We start from the raw sequence: 22,769 nt of genomic DNA on the forward strand, positions 1-22,769 counted from the left end.
CGCATAGGCACACGCACACTCAAAGAAGCATAAAGGAGTGTTGGGCTAACATACGTTATTGTAAAATTTCACTTGTAAGGTAACTTTTAACTTAAGAGTTCTTTGTTAACAGTTTCCCACAGTGTATCAGTCTCTGTCCCTGCTGTGCTGATCTGCAACTGTCTTCTCTCTCTCTCTCTTTATAAATCTTTTTTCCCCCCTGTCTGCTTCCAAAATGTTATCTTAGCTAGGATTAATAAAGATATACTGGAGAGAGTCTTATCTTTTATAAGAATTATGTTTATAATAGAAAGCTTTAATCTTAGGAGAGAGATGAAGGCAAAGGGAGGCAAGAAAGACAAATTAAAAGTCTCTGACAATGGCAAAAGAGACTGTCCCCTTTAATCAAAAGTCTACTGCAAAGGTTCGGGGGTGATTCAAATATGACCCCCAAACATTCTACTAGTGTGTATGTCTGCTGAAAAATAAAGAGGAAGATTGTGAAGAGACCATAATTTTGTGAGGTAAAGTTATATTGTAGCAATGTTTTAAAGTTAAATCATTGTTACAAAAAAACTTTACCTTACACTGACTGGGATGTATCTATAAATAAAATAAACTTCTGTTTTACCCCTGGCTAGAACCAGGGACAAACATACAAAGTATACATGTTCTGCTATCTGTTACAGGTACCTAATATGGCGCCCTCCAGATGTTATGGACCACAACTTCCATAATTGTCCATTGGCTATGGCGGTACTTCTTTGTTGTACTTCTTTGTAAGAATCTCTGGTCAATTTTGTCCCAGCTCCCATATTTGTAAAAGAATAAGAGGTAAACAAAAGTGTTTGAAATAATGAGTGCCTGTAGCAGTATAAAAGAATGCTCTTTTTGTATATTCAGACAGTCCCGGGTATTGTATAGATTCATGTGAACAAATGCAATGCCTGAACTGGTGATGAATACAGTATTTGCAGTATTTTCTATAAATGTGGTAGGTAGAAAAACAGTGGCATCCAAGGTATTGCTGTGAACTTTATACAATGTTTTCTTGTTCACACATTACATTTGCCAACATGCCTGAGAACAATCAAGACACTCACTTGTACAAAGGGAAACTACTGTATTCGTTTTTCCAGCTTTTTGAAACATTCCCATTTCCTACATTCACTATTAGATGATGATGAGAAATTATAAAAAGTATGAAATCTCAAATGAGAATATATCAGAAATTTAATGATAAAACTGCATTTATCCCTTACATTATTAAAAATAAACTTTTAAGTTGCAGGTGACTCAGCTTCCCATGACAAAGCCTGGACTCATATTGGCTGCTCTCTTGTGACCTTTTGCTGTGAATGCATATTACGCACTTTCCAGTTCCTTCTTGGATAAGGTTCAAGTCTTTCCCTAAGTTATTGGCTAATCTCTTGTTTCACGGTACCCTGCTACCTCTTTGTGGCCCTCCAGTTGTGGACTCCTATTTGGCACTATTATCCTGAAAGCCCTGCCGCTCATCCAGTTGACCATGTGTGATATTGAAGATACTGAAATGAGACAAAACTCATGTGTAAATTAAACAATATTAGTACAGGTATAGAGTTTTAAACAGTTTTAAGCAATTCTGCTCTTGCTTGGATTATGTTCTCTGCATATTTCGTTCTCTGCATATTTGCTAGTCAAATCTTTATAACATTTTCTTAAAATAAGTGACCAGAACTCTGCAGTGCAAATAGGTCTCAGTGCTTTCAATAAAGCTTATTCCCACGTAAACTTGTAGAGGGTGATAGCCTAAGAGATATATAAGATCTTTGAACAAAAAAACCCCCAAACTTGGCAAAACTTTAAAGACACCCATTTCGTAAGACCATATTTGTAAAGCATTAAAATGATAGCACTGTGCACATTGGTAGCAGACAGTATGAACTATCCAGTATCTCAGCAGTGATATTTTGTAGAGGAGTTGAGGCCTAACTGAGGTTCCAAGGCTGTCAAGGCTTGGTAATAGCTTGGTGTTGGATGGAAGGCTGGCAGCGTTGAGGGAGTTTCAGTTGGTGATGTACTATACTCGCATTGGCAGAACCACAGAATTATATTAGACGGTACTTGGTGCGGAAAATCTGGCTGCAAGTGTGCAGTTTAAATTCAAAGCAGAAATTGGGCCAGAGAAGAAAGGATGGAAGAAAACCAAATGGACAGGAGGCGGTAGCGGGAACACCCACTCAGTGTTCCTGATAGGCTCAGAAAAACACTTTCTCAAATCCCACATTGCAGCATATGTGTGTCTGCACTAGGTGGGGGTTGGAGAGAAAGAAGTAAGAAGGAAAAATACATTTTTTTGTTGCTCACTTGAAAAATGCAGCAGGCCATCTCAGTACAGGTTGATAGGGAATAAATTCTGCTGCACATTGTATTGATGATAAATACTGGAGGTATATTCATATTATCAATTCCATGTTTTTAAGCATCCAGTTTAAAGGTTTTTAGAAACTTATAATTAGAATATACATGATTTTCAATACGGTATTAGCTTCATCACTCCATTATTTTTACATTTATGGAATTAATAAAACATATAACTAAAAAAAAAAGTCTAGGTCCTTTACAAGAAAAGAAATGTAGTTGTAAAATCACAGCTAACACTTGAGTGATATAGTAAAATACTAAATCTAGTGCGTTTTTCTGGGGGTACTCAGGATTTGTACTTTTGTCCTTACTGTATTTATTTTCCCCGATTTGAACTATAAAATGGTGATTTTGTTGAGTCAAAATGAGAGTACCCCTAAACATTTTTTTAGAAAGAAAGCACTGACTAAGTCACAGCATTGAGCAATGCAATATGCAAAAAAACAAAAAACAAAAACTTTTCAACTACCAGTGAAAGCCTAAATAGGGTGGCATTCTAAAAAATAACTTCATTAAGCTTTACCTTGAGCTTTACACATTGAAATCTAGTGAATTTTTCGTGCTCATTTATGTGTTAATTGCTTCCAGAAGAAAAAACAACAACACATCTATTTGCAACCCTGTAAACAGGGGAAAGGGGATGCGGGTGGCGCTGTGAGTTAAACCACAGAGCCTAAGGCTTGCCGATCAGAAGGTCGGCGGTTTGAATCCCCGTGACGGGTTGAGCTTCCGTTGCTCAGTCCCTGCTCCTGCCAACCTAGCAGTTCGAAAGCACGTCAAAGTGCAAGGAGATAAATAGGTACTGCTCCGGCAGGAAGGTAAACAGTGTTTCCGTGTGCTGCTCTGGTTTGCCAGAAGCAGCTTAGTCATGCTGGCCACATAACCCAGAAGCTGTATGCCGGCTCCCTTGGCCAATAAAGCGAGATGAGTACCGCAACCCCAGAGTCGGCCACGACTGGACCTAATGGTCAGGGGTCCCTTTACCTTTAAACAGGGGAAATGACAGGAGTCTTCTGCTGTAATTTCCCTAGAGTTTTCATGCATCATGTCATGTGACGAAATTTAAGGCAGTCTTCCAGCATATGCAGTTCTTTCCTGCCATTTTCAGGGGTGAATCAAGGGGGAACAGAAACATGCATGTACATAAACAGTGGCAATATGTTCAATGGCATCTACTGTTGTGTCACACCATGTCCATTGTTAGGAATTAATTTTAGCATGACATGGTGGTATATTGATCAAAGAGCCACAGTTCCATAATGCAATATGACAGAAATGTTAGAAACCAGGACAAGAAGCACTAGCATTATAACCAAGAAAACTAATGCAACAATTCCCATGTCTGAATGTACCCTTAGTGTCTTGGCTTAGTTCCAATACTCATGATATCCATGTGACACTTTCTTATTTTCCTCTTTGGGTCAGCTGGAAACTCTAATAGTCAAATGGTGTGATCCTATAGAGTCTCATTAACAAAGACAGCCCTTATCACAAGTGAAACAACTGATTTATAAACAAGTATTTAAGTAATACTGGCTTCGGAAGAACCTTATATTCTTTCTTAAATCGAAATGACATGACCGCAGGAACTAAATTAAGAAGAAAAAGGACTTGTATTCTTTTTCCACCACTGGGAAACTTGGCCTGAGAAGCATGTGACAAAATAGTGTGGCACAGAGACCAAGAGCCTCCAGCCAAGCCCTAAAAATGGAAGCCATCATGTCCCAGTTTCACCCAGTGGCTTTACTCCACCTTAAATTTTATTATATATTAAAGCATGACCAAGAATGGAGCTTTTGGTCTCAGGGCTCAAATGGAAATAACATCATACAGCAGTTCTATTACTTATTGAATGGTAACTCAACTAAATCAGCTCATTGTCCTTTATGTTCTCTGTACTTTTAGCTGGAGTCTTGCAAGTTCTTAGAGATGTACAACTGAGCAGTTTTTCAACCATATTATAAGCAGGTTAAAGTTCCATTATGTCATTTGTAGGTGTGAAAAATAATAAAATAAAACCATTTCTAAAACTGGAAGTGCATGAAGTGTCTGTGATTAAAATCAGATGCTACAGACGTAATGGAAGTGGGGGGTGCTGGAAGAGTTAGACAGGCTATTCCTGGTTTTTAGAACAGGAGCTCAGAGCAGAAAATGTAAAGAGCTGTGGAAAATGCAGGGCTGGTGATAAAGAATGAACCTTAGATTTGTCCTTGCCTTGGACCTGATTGGAATTGTCCCCACTTACCTCAGAGCTTTCCTCCCATTGTAAATAGCAAGGCCGGGGTGGGGCAATTCCAATCAGGACTGCAAGAGCGACAAAAGGGTTGAAGTCCCCTGCCCAGTGCCTCTACTCCATGTCCCTTCCCCACACTTGCTATTGAATTAAAAAAACAGATATGCACTGCCAAGTAGGTGATAAACTTCATATCTAGTTTGGTTCTTACATATCCTCTTTTCAGCATTACTATAGATCATTCATTGCAACACAGTATCTTAAATTTTTCCCCCTATAAGGAATTTATGTTAATGACCTATGTCAGAGGGATAATACAAGAAGCATTTATTCACTGCAAAATACTTTGCAGACTGAAAAAGATTTACTTACTTACTTAATTAATTACTGTTGGTGCATGTGATAGTGTGCTCTTGTTGTTTAGTCCTGATAGTTTGAAAAAAGACACTATTTTTATTTTTAGAAATGGTCTCATTGTAGAAACTTGCATCTGAAAAATGATATAAACTACTCTTTGCATCCCACCTGAGAAATTTCAGCACTGAGCTCATGAGGAGGCCATTTCTGTATGAATTTTGCTTTCGGTGACCAGGAGTGGAGACATAAAAAGGCTATTCACCATCTCTGGTTAAAGAGATAAGTGAAAGAGTCATTGGCATTAACTCTGTAGTAATAGCAGCAATAAGTACTAGGTCTGATTTAAATCTCTTGATAGTGATACTCGGAGGCTGGAATATTTATCACACCATTAGGAGAGGCTGTGCTCAGCTGATAAGATGTCTACATCCGATGAAGTCCACCTGAGGACTGATGATGCTGGGAGAGATTTATTGCCATCCATGGCAGATAGGCGAGTGCACTGCCCTTAAGAGCAGTTGGTGCCATTCATCTGACAAATTATACAATCAGCCGCCTGGGGCAAGCTTGTGGGATCTTTAATAGCTACAGAAGGTGAATACACACAAGTGTGTGTGTATATGTTTCTGGTTGGATAACCCGTCAGGAAAGCAACAATTTTGCTGAGTATCAGGCAGAGAAGAGTGAGAAAGAGTAAAATGGGAGAACAAATTAATTCCATGAGTTATTTATCTGTGTATTTCCTTCCTAGGCCAGACTTGTGCTAAAGAAATGAAGTCATCCAATTCTCCTTACTGCTATCAAATGACAGAAAGTCCAGGCGTTCTGACTGCTGGGAGGGAGACAATATATTGTATGACAATCAGATTTAAGAAAATTAGTTTTCTGTGACCTCACCCTTTCACTTTATGGGTCAGGTCTAGTGTGTTCCCTTTGTTGTTAGAAAAGAAACCTGAAACCTATTCTCTTTAAGACCCCTGGATAGTTATGAGATTGTTTTAAAAACCATTAGATATCAAGTTCTAGGCACCATCCTTCCCAAGTTTTAGGCAGCAGGTCAAAACATTTTTATTTCAGAAACCCTTTGGGCCATGAATGTTGTTTGAATGCTCTTTTCTCTTATGCTTTAATTTGTGCATTTAATTCTGTAATTTTTATTTTTATTGTTTCTGTAAGCCACTTTGGAGGACACAGGTGGCACTGTGGTCTAAACCACTGAGCCTCTTGGGCTTGCCAATCAGAAGGTTGGCGGTTCGAATCCCCATGACGGGGTGAGCTCCCATTGCTCGGTCCCAGCTCCTGCCAACCTAGCAGTTTGAAAGCATGCCAAAAGTGCAAGTAGATAAATAGGTACCGCTCCGGCAGGAAGGTAAACGGCCTTTCCGTGCACTGCTCTGGTTTCCGTTGTGCCAGAAGTGGCTTAGTCAAGGAGGCCACATGACCCGGAAAAACTGTCTGTGGACAAACGCTGGCTCCCTTGGCCTGTAAAGCGAGATGAGCACTGCAATCCCAGAGTCGTCTGTGACTGGACTTAACTGTCAGGCGTCCTTTAAAGGTAAAGGTAAAGGTACCCCTGCCCGTACGGGCCAGTCTTGCCAGACTCTGGGGTTGTGCGCCCATCTCACTCAAGAGGCCAGGGGCCAGCGCTGTCCGAAGACACTTCCGGGTCATGTGGCCAGCGTGACATCGCTGCTCTGGCGAGCCAGAGCTGCACACGGAAACGCCGTTTACCTTCCCGCTAGAAAGCGGTCCCTATTTATCTACTTGCACCCGAGGTTGCTTTCGAACTGCTAGGTGGGCAGGCGCTGGGACCGAGCAACGGGAGCGCACCCCGCCGCGGGGATTCGAACCACCGACCTTTCGATCGGCAAGCCCTAGGCGCTGAGGCTTTTACCCACAGCGCCACCCGTGTCCCTCTACCTTTACCTTTTTTAAGCCACTTTGAGACATGTGGTGAAAAGTGGGATATAGGTTTTTTAAACATATAAATGTGTATTTATTCTGCCCCATATATTGTCTGAAATTCACCTGGTATAGTTCATAGGAATGAAAAAAGCTGAAGGGGCTGTATTGAGAACTGTGTGCTATTATCTGGTGCCATAACTGGAAAGCAGTTTTTGAACCACTGGGATACAAGCAAGATGAATATGAGTGATCTAGAAGAGGAGACAATAAAGAATCTGCAGAGTTGCATTAATAGTACAGTGATATAATTCAGCACTGCCTGGATTGGCTACTTACCCCTAGGCGATGCTTGCCTGGCCATTTTCCCAGTACTGGCCCAGCTGATTATTATTTTCCCCTTGTCCTGTTTATAGAAAACCAGCTTCAGTTCAGGTATCACATTCTAGGATGGAACTCCCACAGCTCATGTAGTTCAGCCACTTGCCCTGCAGCAGGCTGCTTAACAACACCAAACACAATTTTATCTGCATCTTTTAAAAAACAAAGTGGCCCACATAAACAGATTCTTGGAAGTAGCTGCATTCAAAAGGGCCTTCTGTACATTAGAAAGAGGAATAGATCAAAACGATTCAAGAGCATAAAGATTTGGGGAAGTATATTTTTTTATCGTCCGAAAGGAAAGAAGCAGCCCCAGTAAAGTAAACCATAGAAGGTATAAGAGATGTTAATGTTTTGTTTTAATGTACCATCACGTTAACAGCTATTTTGTTTATGGGCATTACTTTTTAACATTACTCTGAGTGCTTCCAGGCAGGAGCTTAACATTCCCAATGCACATCCAGATATTGAAAATGTATCATTGGCAACAGGTCTTTTATGACTCATCAGATTAAATTGGATTGGATGGATTAAATGAGGGCGGGGGGAATACAGGCTGGCATTTTGAAGCTGACAATGTGTAGATATTACAAAAACGCTTGTATGTATGATCAACACTCATTGGGGGCAGAGCATATGGGACAAGTGCACATGGCAGTGTTGGGGTAAAGGCAGTATGTACGACCACTGTGCCTCCTATTCCTTCTCTTCCACCCTCCACCTTTGGGCATAATGTTCAACTTTAATGTAATTTATAAGGGTCTTTCATTAATGGAGCTTTCTGTTCTTCTCCTTGACTATGCTGCTCTTATATACTTATTGTGTTAAATGATTTGAGTTTTGTTTTCATTATAGTTTTCATACCATGGGGTGCTGTGAAAGTCTGAAAGGATTTTCCAGGCTCTGCTCTGTGTTCTGGTGCCAAAGGTAACAAGAGTATAAAACAGGGCCTTCTCTGTGGTAGTACCCTCTCAGGAGGTGTTCAACTGGCCCCTCTGTTTTTGGGTGAACAGTCAAGACTATTCCCCCCCCAAGCTTTTAATGGACCTTAACTGTATGTCAACATTGCTGGGTTTTGTTTGTTTATTTTTAAAGTGATTTTATGGTTCTCAGTTTTCACATGAGGGTTGTATTTTTATTGTTGTGAACCACCGGGTCCAAAAGGTAGTTTTAAATTGTTTCTATAAATCAATAAAATCTCTGTAGTACAGGATAGGGAAACCTGTGGCCCCTACATTAAAGTTGAACATTATGCCCAAACCCATGTTGGACTGCTACTCATACTAGCTGGGACTAGTGGAAAGTGGGAGTCAAACAAAATCTGCCTAATGACGCTGAGTCTAGGAGAGACGAAGATCTCTTCAGCCATGTAAGTCACTGAGTGACCTTGGATCAGTTAAAAAAAATTTAAGCAAATGCGGATTTGTGCCTTGGGCATGCAAAACCAGTACATACTGTTTAATGTTTTATAACAGAGGTAAAGGTAAAGGGACCCCTGATCATTAGGTCTAGTCGTGACTGACTCTGGGGTTGTGGCGCTCATCTCGCTTTATTGGCCGAGGGAGCCGGCGTACAGCTTCCGGGTCATGTGGCCAGCATGACCAAGCCGCTTCTGGCGAACCAGAGCAGCGCACGGAAATGCCGTTTACCTTCCCGCCGGAGCAGTTCCTATTTATCTATTTGCACTTGATGTGCTTTTGAACTGCTAGGTTGGCAGGAGCAAGGACCGAGCAACGGGAGCTCACCCCGTTGCAGGGATTTGAACTGCCAGTCTTCTGATCGGCAAGTCCTAGGTTCTGTGGTTCAACCCACAGTGCCACCGCGTTATGTTTATAACATAGCTGGCCAGAAATAACCAAATGTGACCTAGAACACAAGAGTCCCAAGCCAGGTCTTTTTGAGGCCTAGTGTCAAAACACAGTACATTTGAGTGGTTGTTGGAGTCCCATTGCCCTGGAAGGGCACACTAAACTTTACATCTGTTCTGGGTCTCTATGCCAAGAGCTGCTATTTAAATGTCTCAGAGTCTCTTTGAGCAACAATACATCGGGCACTATGAGGCATTGTGGGAAATTTAACAAGATTGTTCATAATTTCCTGCTGCTGTTACTGCTTGTTAAGCTTTCAACTAGGGACTCACCAGAAACAGGAAGTGGCTCTCTTAAAATTCCTCACTCTGGATAAGTCATGCTGAAGCCTAGCATAAGCTTTTAAAGCTGCAGCCTTAATTAAAAAATGGTTGTTTTTATTAAAAACAAGGCAGAATAGATGATATCCTTCAACCTTCATTTGACTCAGGTAACAGAACAAAGGCCCAGGCCTTGCCAAATCAATAAGCCTTTCCTACATAAGTAGCATTTGTTTACCTCAGCACAGACAAAAATCATTTGCTTTGTGCTTCTCAAAGATGGGAAAGGGCAGCTGTAAATTGTAACCTCCAAAACTCAAGTCTTGTGTATCAGTTATCACAAAAGGTCAGAGCAAGAAAATATGAGTTTCCATGGAGTTCCTAATTCCTTTGTTCTTTAGATGCAAAATATTGGAAGTTTGATGGGAAAATGCCACATTTTCTCTGGGGCTTGCAAAGAGAACTGCAGTAGCTGGAGATAAAATATTAAGCAGCACACGTTTGCTAGGACATTAACAACGAATCCACAGGTAATGAATTTTGCTGTAGGCTGTTTTCCTACTGTTGTTTTCTTTTTCCATTCAGATCACGGTTCTCAGTAATTAAGTTTCCCTGTTTGGGATTACGGCACATATACAGTGGTCCAAAAGCTTTGGAGCATGCTTAACTGAGCCAGTAACACAGACCTTGAGGCAACAAACCCTCTGTTGCAAGCAGAGGGGAAAAAAAACAACAAACACACAGCTTTCTAGACTCACTGACTGCTTCAGTGAGAAAATTTCATTCTGCAGTTTCCCTGCACAGATATAATCATTCGCCTCGCATTACTTATTAGCTCCAGACAAAGAAAATAAGGTATATATTTGGAAATTTGTAATATTTTGAAAATCAGTAACTTTTCGGCACAACAAGGCTTGGCATTTGGTGGAGTGCTTTTAATATAGGGCAAACATTGAGCACTTGGTGGTTGCACACTAAATATAAAGTAAGTTTTAGCTGGGCAGGGGGGAAATCACATAAATGCTTCAGCCTATGGAACAGCTTAACTCTCATCTCGCCACACTAGTTTGGGTATGTGGAATGACCCATAGTAACTTATTGTCAACACTTCTTTGTTTTGCTATGACCCATAGCAACTTTTTGTCAACACTTCATTGTTTCAAAATGGCTGCAAGAAAGTAGACTTCTTGGAGTAAAAATAAAATTTAAAAATGTCAAATCGGTTTCCTGTCATATCTCACAATTTGAAATGGGATTCTGAATTTGATTTTGAGACAAACTGTGGGTTAGCACGAACTATATTTTGCTCAATCTGCAAAAAACAAAGCAATAGGAAGTGATCGTCAGTAGCAACTTGAAGCAGTAGCTGTTGAATGTGCTGAACTGAACTGCAGATGATAGTTTCTGAGTGAAGTAACCTCGAGCTGACTCTGTCCATTCAAGATGGCCGTTGGATTCTCCCTGGCAGGAATGAGTATAAGAGGGCTTTCCTTTCCTGTTGGGTCTTGCTTGCATAACATAGTCTTCCTGACTCCTGATGTGTTGTTGTACCCTTGGTTATGCTGGAAAGGTAATAGCCAAGATTATCCCATAATTTAAGGGTTATTTTTGTTAGTGTTAAGTCATCTAGCCAAGAGGGCAATGGGGTGGAGGTGTTATTTAGGAACCAGGCAGAGTGGTGTGGTGTTTGCTGAGGCAGTTTGTGCCCTGATTGGCTGCGTAGTACTAAGGGAGTTTTCCTCTGTAGGTTTGGTGACTGTCTCCCTGCTAAGAAAGACAAAACCTCACTTTTCCTTTCTCAAATTATACACTCTGTTCAGGTTCCTCAATAAAGTGCTATTAGGATTTTTTTTCTCTCTGAGCTATGTGTTACTTAAGTGAATTTGCTAACAGCTATTCTTCAGGCTTGACTTCTGGCTTGTTCCTCAGTCTCACTTTCTGGTTTGTCCAGCCCGTGGCCAAGTCCTGACAATGACAGAGGGAATTTAAGCACATGAGAGGAGGAAGAGAAGGAAGGAATACATGAGCCTGAGAAATGGTGACATTTATATAGTCCTCTTTCTAATGTTTCCTTCTTTACATGCTTACTACTGCATGTTTCATTGGTCTAAATATGTTTCTTTTGAATGTTCAGTTTTTTCTTTGATTAGTAAAGATTGATATCCAGAATTTCCTGATCTCAAAACTCTTCTTACAGTTTTACAGTCTCTGGACCAGTGACAGCATCCATTTACCCAGACTTCTCTTTCTCCTTTTGAGGTTTTAGATAGGACTCTAGTTACAGATCAGTAGAAAAGAAAGAAACCTTGGGTGAATGGATTATATGAAGATTAGAGACACAGGTGTAGTGGTAAATTTTGAAAACCAGGAACCCGCTGTTACGTAGCCGTCATAGTATTGCTCCAGAGGAGAATTTTAAGAAATGCAAACCAAATGGATTCTCATACTTGCTTTGAAACTTATTATCACTTTATTCGCTTGCCAGAATAAGGAGGGACCATAAATTTCACAGGCACTCTAGTGAATTATGTCATCACTTCTGATGTGAAAAATGTCCCACTGCACATTCCCCCAAATTCCCCTTCCACCACACCACTGATTGGAGGTGCTGTTGTATACTGTCTTGCAGTATGTACCACTGCACTGCTGTATACTGTCCAGAACTCATAAAACTACTATAACGTACCTGGAGTTGTATGTTGCCCCTCTGTTTATATGCTGGAATTTATTTCTATTGATAACAGTTTATATACATGCTTCTTGTACAGTTTGCTTCAGTAAAAATGTTTATAATTCTGCTATCGCTGGGAGTGCCTATTTCCTCTAATTTGATTGCTGTTGAAATGTATCAAGGGGCAGCCCTTGCATCCTTGTGTTTTTGCAGTCCCATTTCAAAACCTGGCTGGCTGCCGTGGCAAATCTCCACTCTCATATATGTGTCCAATTTTGTCCTGTTCTGGCTACAGTCTGGCTGAAATGGCATGAATGAGAGAGTTTGCACAATATTGTTCAGACGTGAGACAAAAAATTCAAAATTTTCAGCTTTTCTTTTTTAAAAGCCAGGATGTTTTGGACTATGAATATTTTGCTTTCAGCTTCCTGTTTATTGTAGAACTAATTTTAACCATTTGGACACCCTTTGTGAGCGAATCAGTGAAGGCCAGGCGTGTCTCTACACATAATACTTATACACTGTGAGCGTCTTTCAGACTTTGTTTAGTGTGCCATTTCTTTCTGTCTGAGGAGCTATCTAGTTGGTGCATGACAGCTGTCTAATCTGCTTATGTAGCGAGGCTCAACCAGGTGAGGTAGACATGACAGTTCCTGTTGGGTGGATTAGAATGTCTGACATCAGGTCACTCTCTAAATTGAAAGTCTCTGCTAATACAGACAAGTACAGGGCAACCAAAAGCCCAGTAATCCCATGCCCCAGGCTGATGAAGGCTGAGCTAGTACCTCAGCTGCTGGTTTAACTCCTTCAGGCTCTTTGAAACAATGATTTTTTTGCAGTTGGGGGAAGGAGGCCATTTGCTGCATTTGGTGTGGCAAACTGCACTCACTGAAGGGTGGCTGTTGTGTGGTTTGTCTGATTAAAGCTGGTTGTGCAAAACAGGATTTTCATCCCTTGGGAAATTTCAACCTTTCCTTATAAGTATTCAGCACTGTTGAAATTAAAACGTTAACCCCTTACAAAAGAAGGAAAAATCTACTCTGGCTCAGTTTGGAAACGCTGAGTGGAGGTACAATTAAAAGACAAACAAAACACTTTGATCTCTGCCCCCGCCCCTGCCCCTCTGTTTGCAATTTGTTGGCAAATTATATCCCTGATTTCAGCTGCCTCTAAGAACAAAATCCATAATGTAAATTCTAAGCTTCAGGTGCACAGTTAGGCATGTTTAATGGGCAGTTATATGGAATTGGTGACTTTAGCACAGTTGTGAAAATACCACAAGATGCATTTTAGATTAACCTCAGTGAAATGTTGCTCACTCAGTATTGTAACAATTGTGTCTAGGTGTGTGTGTGTATGTCTTTGGGCAAAGGATTTCTGGGGGTTGAACTAGATGACCCTCACAGTTCCTTCCAATGCACAATTCTGTGATTCTCTCACAGCATAAACTTCAGCTCTTTGATTTGTCAAAGTCCAGGAGTACATATGAAATTTCAAATAACAAAATGTAATGCTTTGCACAGTATTTCTCAAATGGAGCAGTTGTGATTCAATTTAACCATCAAAAGTTACAATATGGACAACAGAGAATTGTGCACACAAAAATCCTGTGGCACCTTGAAGAAATGAGCAATTATACTATATATTCACTTTCATACTCTATTAAATGTTGTCTTACCATCAAGGCCATGGCAATCTTTAAAATTAAAGGCATGGGGACAGACTCTCTTGGATGAAACCAATTTTCTAGATCGGCTTAGGTACAATTTTGGTATGGAAAGTGCCTTTGCTACCCTGTATGATGACCTTTGTCAGAAGAGACCGCTGGCATTGTGTCCTTGTGTCACCCCCCTTGATATTTCAGTGGCTTTCAAAACCATCAACCATGGTATTCTTCTGGAGCAGCTGTCTGAGTAGATGCCACTGCTTTGCGATAATTCCAGTTCTACAGGACCATGTTCAGAAGGTTATGTTTGACTCTGTGGAAACTTTGGTGTGGGGTGCCACAGGGTTCAATTTTCTCTCCATGAGACCACTGAGTGAGGTCATTCAGTATTTTGAAGTGTGCTGTCAGCAATATACTGATGATACACAGCTCTGGTTTTCTTTCACATCTGCAGGTGTGGCAGTGGATGTTCTAACTAGACCAGTGTTTCCCAAACTTAGGTCTCCAGCTGTCGTTGGACTACAACTCCCATCATACCTAACTAGCAGGACCAGTGGTCAGGGATGATGGGAACTGTAGTCCAAAAACAGCTAGAGACCCAAGTTTGGGAAACCCTGAACTAGACCAATGTCTGGCCTCAATAATGGACTGGATGAGAACCGATAAACTGGGATGTGACCTGTTCTGGATGGGCTTGCGCTCCGCCTGAAGCAACAAGTGCATAGCTTTGTAGGGGGTCCACTTACTTCTGGGTCCGTTTACTTTCAATTGAGGATCTTGTTACTTCATTAGTGCAAAATGCCTTCCATAAGCTTTGACTGGGGGCCCAGATAAGATGCTGCCTGGACAGGAATAGCCTAATTTCTGTTGTCTGTACTCTGGTAACCTCTAGGTTAGATTATGGCAGTGTATTACACATGGGGCTGCCTTTGAAAACTGTTTGCTCACATAGGGCAAGATGGTCTTAGGCTAGACTTAGCCTAAGCACATAACACCAATTCTGGCACAACTGGCTTGGCTATCAGTTAGTTTCTGGATCCAATTCAAAGTGCTGCTTTCTGCCTATAAAGCCTTAGGCAGCTCAGAACATCAAGACCTCAATGACCTTCTCTCCCCACATGAACCCACCCAGACCCTGCATTCTGCATCTATGGTCCTTCTCTATATGCCCCATCTGAGGGAGGTGTGGGTAATAGAAGACATAAATTGCTGCAGTATAGCGTTAACAGCTCCTTTAAAATAGATCAAAAAGTGAGCACCAGTCTTACCAAAAGACCAGTTAACAACATTCAGCATCTTTACATCTCATAGTAACCCCAAAGCCTGTGGAACTAGTGCCTAGCAATCCCTTCCAGAAAACTTTTATATCTAGCTTCAATGGACCATCCAGCAAGGTCCCTTGGAGTTCCTAAGCCACAGAGTGGGGCAAGGCACCATCTGCAGTGCTTCTTTAGTACAGATATTATGGAAAGCATTAAGATATTTTTGCAGAGTAATTCAGAATACAGCAGCTCCTTCCTGTACATTGGGAGCTCTCTAGCCAATATCATGAGTGTTTTTTCTATAATATATGACAAAGAAAAACGTTACATACTACATCTAAGTGTTTACATCTGTATCTATGTCTCATGAGCTGCATAAAAACATCTGTCTGAGAATGCAAGTGCCGATGAAGATTGAATGTGAACTCTAGTTAATTCTTGCCTCTTTTATCTTATAACCTTCTGTATGCACAGTGGGACATCCCAATAGTTTCCATATTATTGCATACTCTACCCTGGTGCATAGTGAGTGAGGAAGTAGGTTATTTCAGCAACAGTTTCAATAGAACCAGTTTAAACTAAACCTAATTTATCTACCCATCCATTGAAATAGAAATTTCAACACAGTCTTCTCCACTAACTTAAAATTTCACACCTTGAATTTTACTCTCCTTGGACTCAGAATGTCACATTAGCGACAGATGGCACTATCCCCCCCCCCAGCTACAAACACATATAAATAGTTTGAATCTCAAGGCTCAGCACTGTACATGGGGTGCTGTACAGCTGTGAAAATCCTGGAGGAGAACTAAGTGGATAGTAACTGTGACTCATTCAGGATTCCAAACATCATACTTGATTCTCAAGGAGAAATAAATTACTGCACATTGATGCTTATGTCCACATTTTATTGAAGCATGGCATAGCCCAGACTCTGTACTGAGTCAAACACTTCCCTATTTCAGTTCCAAATTAGCTCATGCATTTGATTTGCATCTCTGAATTTGGAGCTGATTCACAGGTTATAGTCACCGTGCATATATCTTAAGTCCCCCTCCTGTTCAGTAGCCAGTTCACCTAGCTTTACAGTAAGCAGCAGAGAGGCTTTGCTTTCTCCAATAAAAGACTGCTCTTCCCTAGGAGGCAAATCATCTCTTCCCAGAGAAAGCAACCTGTCTGTTGACATGTAGGACTAATTCAGCCAGCTAGCCCTGATGATTATCTAACGCTTATTAGATGGATTTTTATACTGTATTTTATGCTGCTTCTACAATTAAGTGTTTTAAATTTGTTGTTAGCTGCCCTGAGCCCGGTTTTCTGAACCGGGAAGGGCGGGGTATAAATAAAAAAATATTATTATTATTTATTATAGTTTATCATGTACAAACGAGGCCAATATATCTATTTTCCAGCACTGTCTAGCCCTACCATTAGACAGAGTTGAGGCAGCTGCCTCAGATGTTAGGTACTGGGAGTGAGGCAGACAGAGGCAGTAGTATATTGAAGGACAGAGTTCTGCATGCCACACAGCCTGACCTGTGCCCTCTAAGCCAGGCATGGCCAAGCTTGGCCCTCCAGATGTTTTGGGACTACAATTCCTATCACCCCTGACCACTGGTCCTGTTAGCTAGGGATGATGGGAGTTGTAGTCTCAAAACCATCTGGAGGGCCAAGCTTGGCCATGCATGCTCTAAGCTATCCTGCTGCTCTGTGGTTCTGTGGCCTGTGTTGAAGTTAGGGATAGGTGATTCCATCAGCTTATCTCATTTTTCCTCTCTTAAGTTATCCACGTTTCCTTATTAGTTTTTTTTTAAAAAAAGTATTGGTGAAATTTAATCAGCATTTTGATGTGAATTTTCGCAGGACCAGGTGCAGTGAGCCCAGGCCATTGCGAGACGGGGTGTGTCAATGAGAAATAATGACAAAACAAATAGCATGGGATCTAACGGCCACAACTTTGTTGATTACAGATATCAGTAGGTTTTGGCATAGACATTGGGTGCATGTCCTGAATCACCCAGCCTGTCTGCTGGGTGATGATTCCTTCAGGGTTGATAACTGGGTTTTAGGATTGCCCTATGATGCAAATCAATTCTGCGGCAGGGGCAGAGGCTGGGCACCCACAGCAAAATAATTGTGGATGCCTGGGTCCCCTGAAGATAGAGCCAGTGATCCCAGGTTCAGTCACACTGACACCTCCAGTTAAAAAGACCAGGTAGCAGGAGCACCAGAAGCTGCCTGATAATAATCAGACCATCAGTCCATCTAGTTCAGTATTGTCTGCATTGACATGATTAACTTCTCTACCAAATCTCTGTCTATACCTGAGAGTGAGCACAAGGTCTGAAGCAATATTGCTCATGGATGTAGAAGGGTGAAACAACATTCAGAGCCCAAGGGCAAACTGTGCCAGGTTCTCTTTGCCAGGACAGAACAGTCTTCACCAACTGGGAGTACAAATGTTTTGGACTACAGTTCCTATCAGCCCTGCCCGCCATGGTTAATTATCAGGGATAACGGGAGTTGTAGTCCAAAACATCTGGAGGGCGCCAGGTTGGTGAAGGCTGCCATAGAATATTTCCAGACATAGCAATCAAGTAGTTGATAGCAGATGTGATTTGCTTTTGCACCTTGTCAAGAATATTTCCTGTTGTTTCTCCTATTTCTTCAAAATGGACAATAACGAAAGCTTAGTATACAGCGAGAATCTAATTAAAACCTGATATATTCTTAATTGATGGCAGCAAATGCAATCTCATAAGCACTCCTCCCTCTTTTTTTGTAGGCATAGGCAGTTTCCTTCTCCGAAACCTGTACCCTGTAGTGAGAAGTATTGCTTGTTCACTCACAATTGGCTTCAGATAATAGTGTACTTCAAAGTGAATTCTTTATTCACCTGCGTATTTAATGATGTCAATGAGCTCTCATTATCACATTTAATTGAATAATTCAACAAGGTAATGTGCCAGCCACAGACACTGTAGGGCTGAATTTGTCAATGCATCTTTCTATGGTAGTAGTTATGGCAACCATCTCTAGCGCACAAAGCTCTTGCAGGATAGATATTCTCCATGCATGCAACAGAGCATACAAAATTCCTTCAGCAGCACACAAAACAATGTATGCAACAGCGTAGTTCATTGGATTGTGATAGGCTTTTTTATTTAGAAAAAAAAAACCAGCCCTGGCTTCTTGGTGATAATAGATCTAGAGTGCATGCCCTACTCTTTTGTAGACACAAGGGGAACATATTTTTTTTTTGAAGTGTTTGACCTTCAAGGCACTCTAATTGAGGAGCACCACTCACAGCTTGTTCCATACCCTTTTCATACCATCTCCAACTGTGATCATATGTACTGTCGTTGGCTAAACCGGGTCAGGTGAACTCTTGTAGTGCAGACCACCAGGGATCACAAAGATGTACTGGCAGGGGTGCGGAGAGCACTTTTTACTACTGAATATGCTGTGAACTCACACAAGGAATTTCTGAAATGGCTGAGCTGCCTTAGCATGTGATTTATGCTTATGATCATAAGCTTATTCAATTAAACACAAAGTAAATGCATTGAGATGACTCTTAGGTTGCAATCGGATACCCGTTTCCCCGGAATAAGCCCCATTCAAGTCAATGGGACTTTCTTATGAGTAGACATGTATAAGATTGCACAGGCTACAATCCAATGCACACCTACAGGAGAGTAAATTGTTTTTAATTTAGTGGGATTTGCTTCTGTGTAAACTTGCTTAAGGTAGTGCTCCTATTCATTTAATTGAAGGGTTGGAAGATGAGAGTTGTCAGGGCAAATGATTATTCACCCATCTTTTTTGCCTCTTAATGCCATGTCAGTTCTAATCTGACCTTCAGTATATATATATATATATATATATATATATATATATATATATATATATATAATTTCAAAATCCTAATTTGCTCTGCTCCTGATGTATTAAGTATACATTAATAGCATTCCCATGTATGTGCAATGGTTTGGATAGTTTTAGTCTGCTACCCTGTATCCTGGAGTTAAGTCCCATTGGGAAGGCATTTGCAATAATTATTTTTATTATTATTATTTTCGTAAGGGGGTGTTATGTGTAGTGTTTCTATGTTATTGGTTATGAAAGATCAGTAAAACATTGCACATGGGTTTTTGGAGAAGGGAAATAAAAGGAAGGAAGGAAGGAAGGAAGGAAGGAAGGAAGGAAGGAAGGAAGGAGATTCTGAAGTCATGGAGATATTAGTCCATCTCTGCTAGTAAATGGTTTAATGAAATCACATTCCATAAGATGAGCTCAAATCGCTAAGAATGGATTGTAATATCCACTGTGAATAATAGACTGAACAGGGCAGGCACCTGAAAAAATGAAATATTTTCCACATTTCCTATATGGCACAATGGTGAATTATTGAACACAAAAGCTCTTTCTCCATAAGGTAATTTGTCACCTGGTACAGATCTTTTAACAGTTGGGTTTACTTTCCATCTGGTAGAGCCCACTAGTCCATGGTCACATTAGGCTGAAACCTAAACAGTAGCTGTAATCATCAATTAAAAGGTTCACAGAGAATCATGAGGTTTTTTGTAGAATTCTTTCTATGGTACCTTTTTTTAAAAAAGGGGAAGGGGCAATTATAGTCAAAGTGGTTGGGTGTTATCTTTAGTTGATGCAGTTTAGTTATCTTCATAAATTCATTGAAACTATTCTAATTTGCACAAAGTAGAGGGTTGAATACTTTGCCCTTCCTACTTTGAGGTTGGGGAAAGGAGCTATTATCTGTCAGAAGCTAGATCTGAACAATAGAACTGTATTTATTTGAAACTGGTGTGGGATTCTTCCAACTTCTTTGGCAAATCATAAGTATGATTTTTTTATTATAATTATAAAGGGTTACATTGATTGGAGTTGTTTTGGGGAAAATGTAGCCAACAGGGCACCCTCCAGATGTTGCTGGAATCCAGCTTCCATCAGCCCCAGCAAGCATGACTGATGGCCAGGGATGATGGGAGTTGTAGTAAAAAAAGCATCTGGAGGGCAACACATTGTGTATCCCTTCTTTCTGCTATAGCTGTAGGGATTGAATTTACTTATGACAGAATTCTCCCTTCTGCAATATTCTGTACTGGGCAGGATTCCGTCCCCCACTTTCACCTACATTATTCTAGGTCAATTCTAGCAAAATAAATATCTTTTTTTCTTTTCAGGAGGAACACAAAGGAAAATTAGCTCCTAGTTATGGAAGATAAAAGACAACAGCATAGCTCTCACAAACAATAAAAGAAATGGCAGACCTGTTTCCAGACTGTATAGCTTCAGATGGTAAGTTTTGGTTAGTGTGATCAAATGTTTACTCCATCAATTTTTTTTGTTAATTTTTGAAAATAAAATCTGACTTGAATATTCATTTTTACTAACATAATGCAGGAAGGAATAAGCCCTACACACTTTCCAGAATCTTTTTTTTTTTACTTAAGTGACACCTTCTTTTAGATGGATAAGAAATGCGAGTGATCTCCCTTGAACATATTTCATTGCTCTGCTAATATGTAATGAAAAATAGCTTAGCTGGAGACTCGCTCGACATGTCTGAGACTGTAAGGTGTGCTTCTTCTTCTTTTTAAAATATAGCTTCCCAAGATAATCCCAGAAAAATCTTTTCTTTTCAAGAGTCTTCCTTGACTTAAAGACAATAAAGGATATAGTTTCAAGAAGCTGTTCCCTATCTGTTTCTTTATAGCATTCAGTGGTATCTTATAGGGTGAAGGTGAACCAGTAAGTGTTCAGCTAATGATCCTTCTGGGTTTGAATGATAATGAAAGGAACTGACTGGCGAGTTGATGCAAAAGACGGGCTCATCTTGAAAGGCTTCATAAGCTTCCTCCAACGTAGCAACTTGAATTTATTCTATAGAACTGTTAACAGCACTGGGGAGTTTCCTCTGGCGTGTCTGAACAGTTCTTTTTTCACAGCTTGTGTGAATACATTTTCGAACACCGATGCCCAACTGGGTATATTTAGACAGGTCTCACACCCACACCATATTTCAAATATGACTCTAAATGTCAGGGAAAGTATCCCCTAAAGCAGATGCTGTTGGACTCCAGTTCACATCAAGTACCATCGAGCTGGGCCAGTAGTCAGGTCATGCTTAGAGTTGGAGTACAGCAACATCTGGAGAGCAATAGGTTCCCCCACCTCTGCTCTAGTGCAGGCATAGGCAAACTCGCCCCCCCCCCCAGTTGTTTTGAGACTACAGTTCCAATCATCCCTGACCACTGGTCCTGTTAGCTAGGGATGATGGGAGTTGTAGTCCAAAAACAGCTGGAGGGCCGAGTTTGCCTATGCCTGCTCTAGTGCATGACTCTATCCACTTCCATGCACTTACTTAGGCCCCATCTGCACTATACATTTAAATCAGTATCGTACCACTTTAAGCAGTCTTGGCTTCTCCAAAAGAATCCTGGCAAATTTAGCTTGTTAAGGATGCTGATAACACCCTTTAGGTGTTTGGAGACTCCATTCTCTTCACAGAGTTACAATTCCCAGAGTTCCTCAGAAAGAGGGAATGACTCCACATTTTTTGGTGTCATCTGCCATTCTCTCTACCTTGCCTCCCAAGTGCCCTGGAATGATGTTGGGTCTGGGGCATTCAAAATGGTGGGCTAGACTGCCAACACAGAGTTACTGTTGCTGCTGAAACACGGGGGGCGGGGCAGAAGGGAAAATGAGTTCAGCTGCTAATGGTGAGTCCATCCTCTCCAAACTTGGAGAATTTCTCTGCCCCTCACTCTTGAAGAAATTCAGTGAAATTGTTCCTCCAGTTACTCTGCCCAGAAATTGGGTGGAAAATTTCTAGAGCCCATTTTGTAGAAAACACTACTCTGAATATTGTTGAAGGCTCCTCAGTTCTGCATTTCTGGTCAACAAAAAGGCCCTGCTAGAGTGTGCACAGAGCAAGCAAGTACGTGCAGGTAACAATAAAGGTAGTATTTTGCCCAAAGACCACAGTCATCATAATTATAGTCATACAAATCACCATGTTGAAAGAAAAATCACACATTTTTCAGATGCCACTGGTAAACTTTCCCACTCTGAATTAGACTCAATCTTAAGTATGTGGAAAACTTCTGTAATTTGGACCACAGCTGCAAAGGAAAGATTGGAATTAGTGCAACTTTGTTTTCATCACAGAATTTTCTTAAATCTTCATTGCTTTATCTAAAGAATGTTGGGCAGTGGCAATGTTCTGCCTTACAACAGTCCTATTATTCAGTTGTGAGGAATAAGGAGGAGGGGGAACCCTAAATGAATAGAATGATTACCTTTAATTACCACTTGCTAACTCAGCTATGTAAAATAAGTATTTCTTTATTAAAACGAATGCTTTTGAAAAGCACATCAAGTGCATCAATGTGAATTGTCCTGCCAATGGACTCCAATATTAATCTTAGCACAGCAGCACTGCTGAGAACAGAGGTCTCTCCAGAATTTCAATAGAAGTCCCTTGCCGGATCTAAATTGTGAGTCTGGCATGAAAAAAGATAGTTGCAGCATCTGTTGTCTTTTGCTGAACAATAGTAATAAAAGCTCATTCAGCTTTTGAGACTGGCTCCTTTCCATTAAAGGAATGAATAGCGCCCCCCCCCGTTTCTTTCCCCTTATAATTATATAAGAAAGACATGAAAATGATTTACGGAAATATTAACAGATTATTTTCCCCCACGAGTTTTGCACTTCTAAAGCCAATCCTATATTTTGCTAGCAAATTCAAATAAGGGAAC

The 22,769-nt window shown here is 40.7% G+C and overlaps 2 long non-coding RNA genes across 2 annotated transcripts in view; one reads left to right on the forward strand and one right to left on the reverse strand.

Annotated features, from left to right (window-relative positions):
* Window positions 1-22,769, forward strand: part of LOC309353385 — a 307,936-nt gene that overhangs the window by 73,487 nt on the left and 211,680 nt on the right. The window contains exon 6 of the long non-coding RNA XR_014161767.1: window positions 20,193-20,307. This is a non-coding gene — a long non-coding RNA (uncharacterized lncRNA). The remainder of the gene's footprint in view (window positions 1-20,192; window positions 20,308-22,769) is intronic.
* LOC309353452 lies at window positions 198-7,805 on the reverse strand. Its single transcript, XR_014161866.1, has 2 exons — window positions 7,217-7,805; window positions 198-1,526 (listed from the first exon to the last, which is right to left on the reverse strand). It is a non-coding gene; the product is annotated as an uncharacterized lncRNA (long non-coding RNA).

This window comes from Podarcis melisellensis (assembly GCF_964234715.1).
Source record: "Podarcis melisellensis genome assembly, chromosome: 12".
NCBI classification, from domain to species: Eukaryota; Metazoa; Chordata; class Lepidosauria; order Squamata; family Lacertidae; genus Podarcis; species Podarcis melisellensis.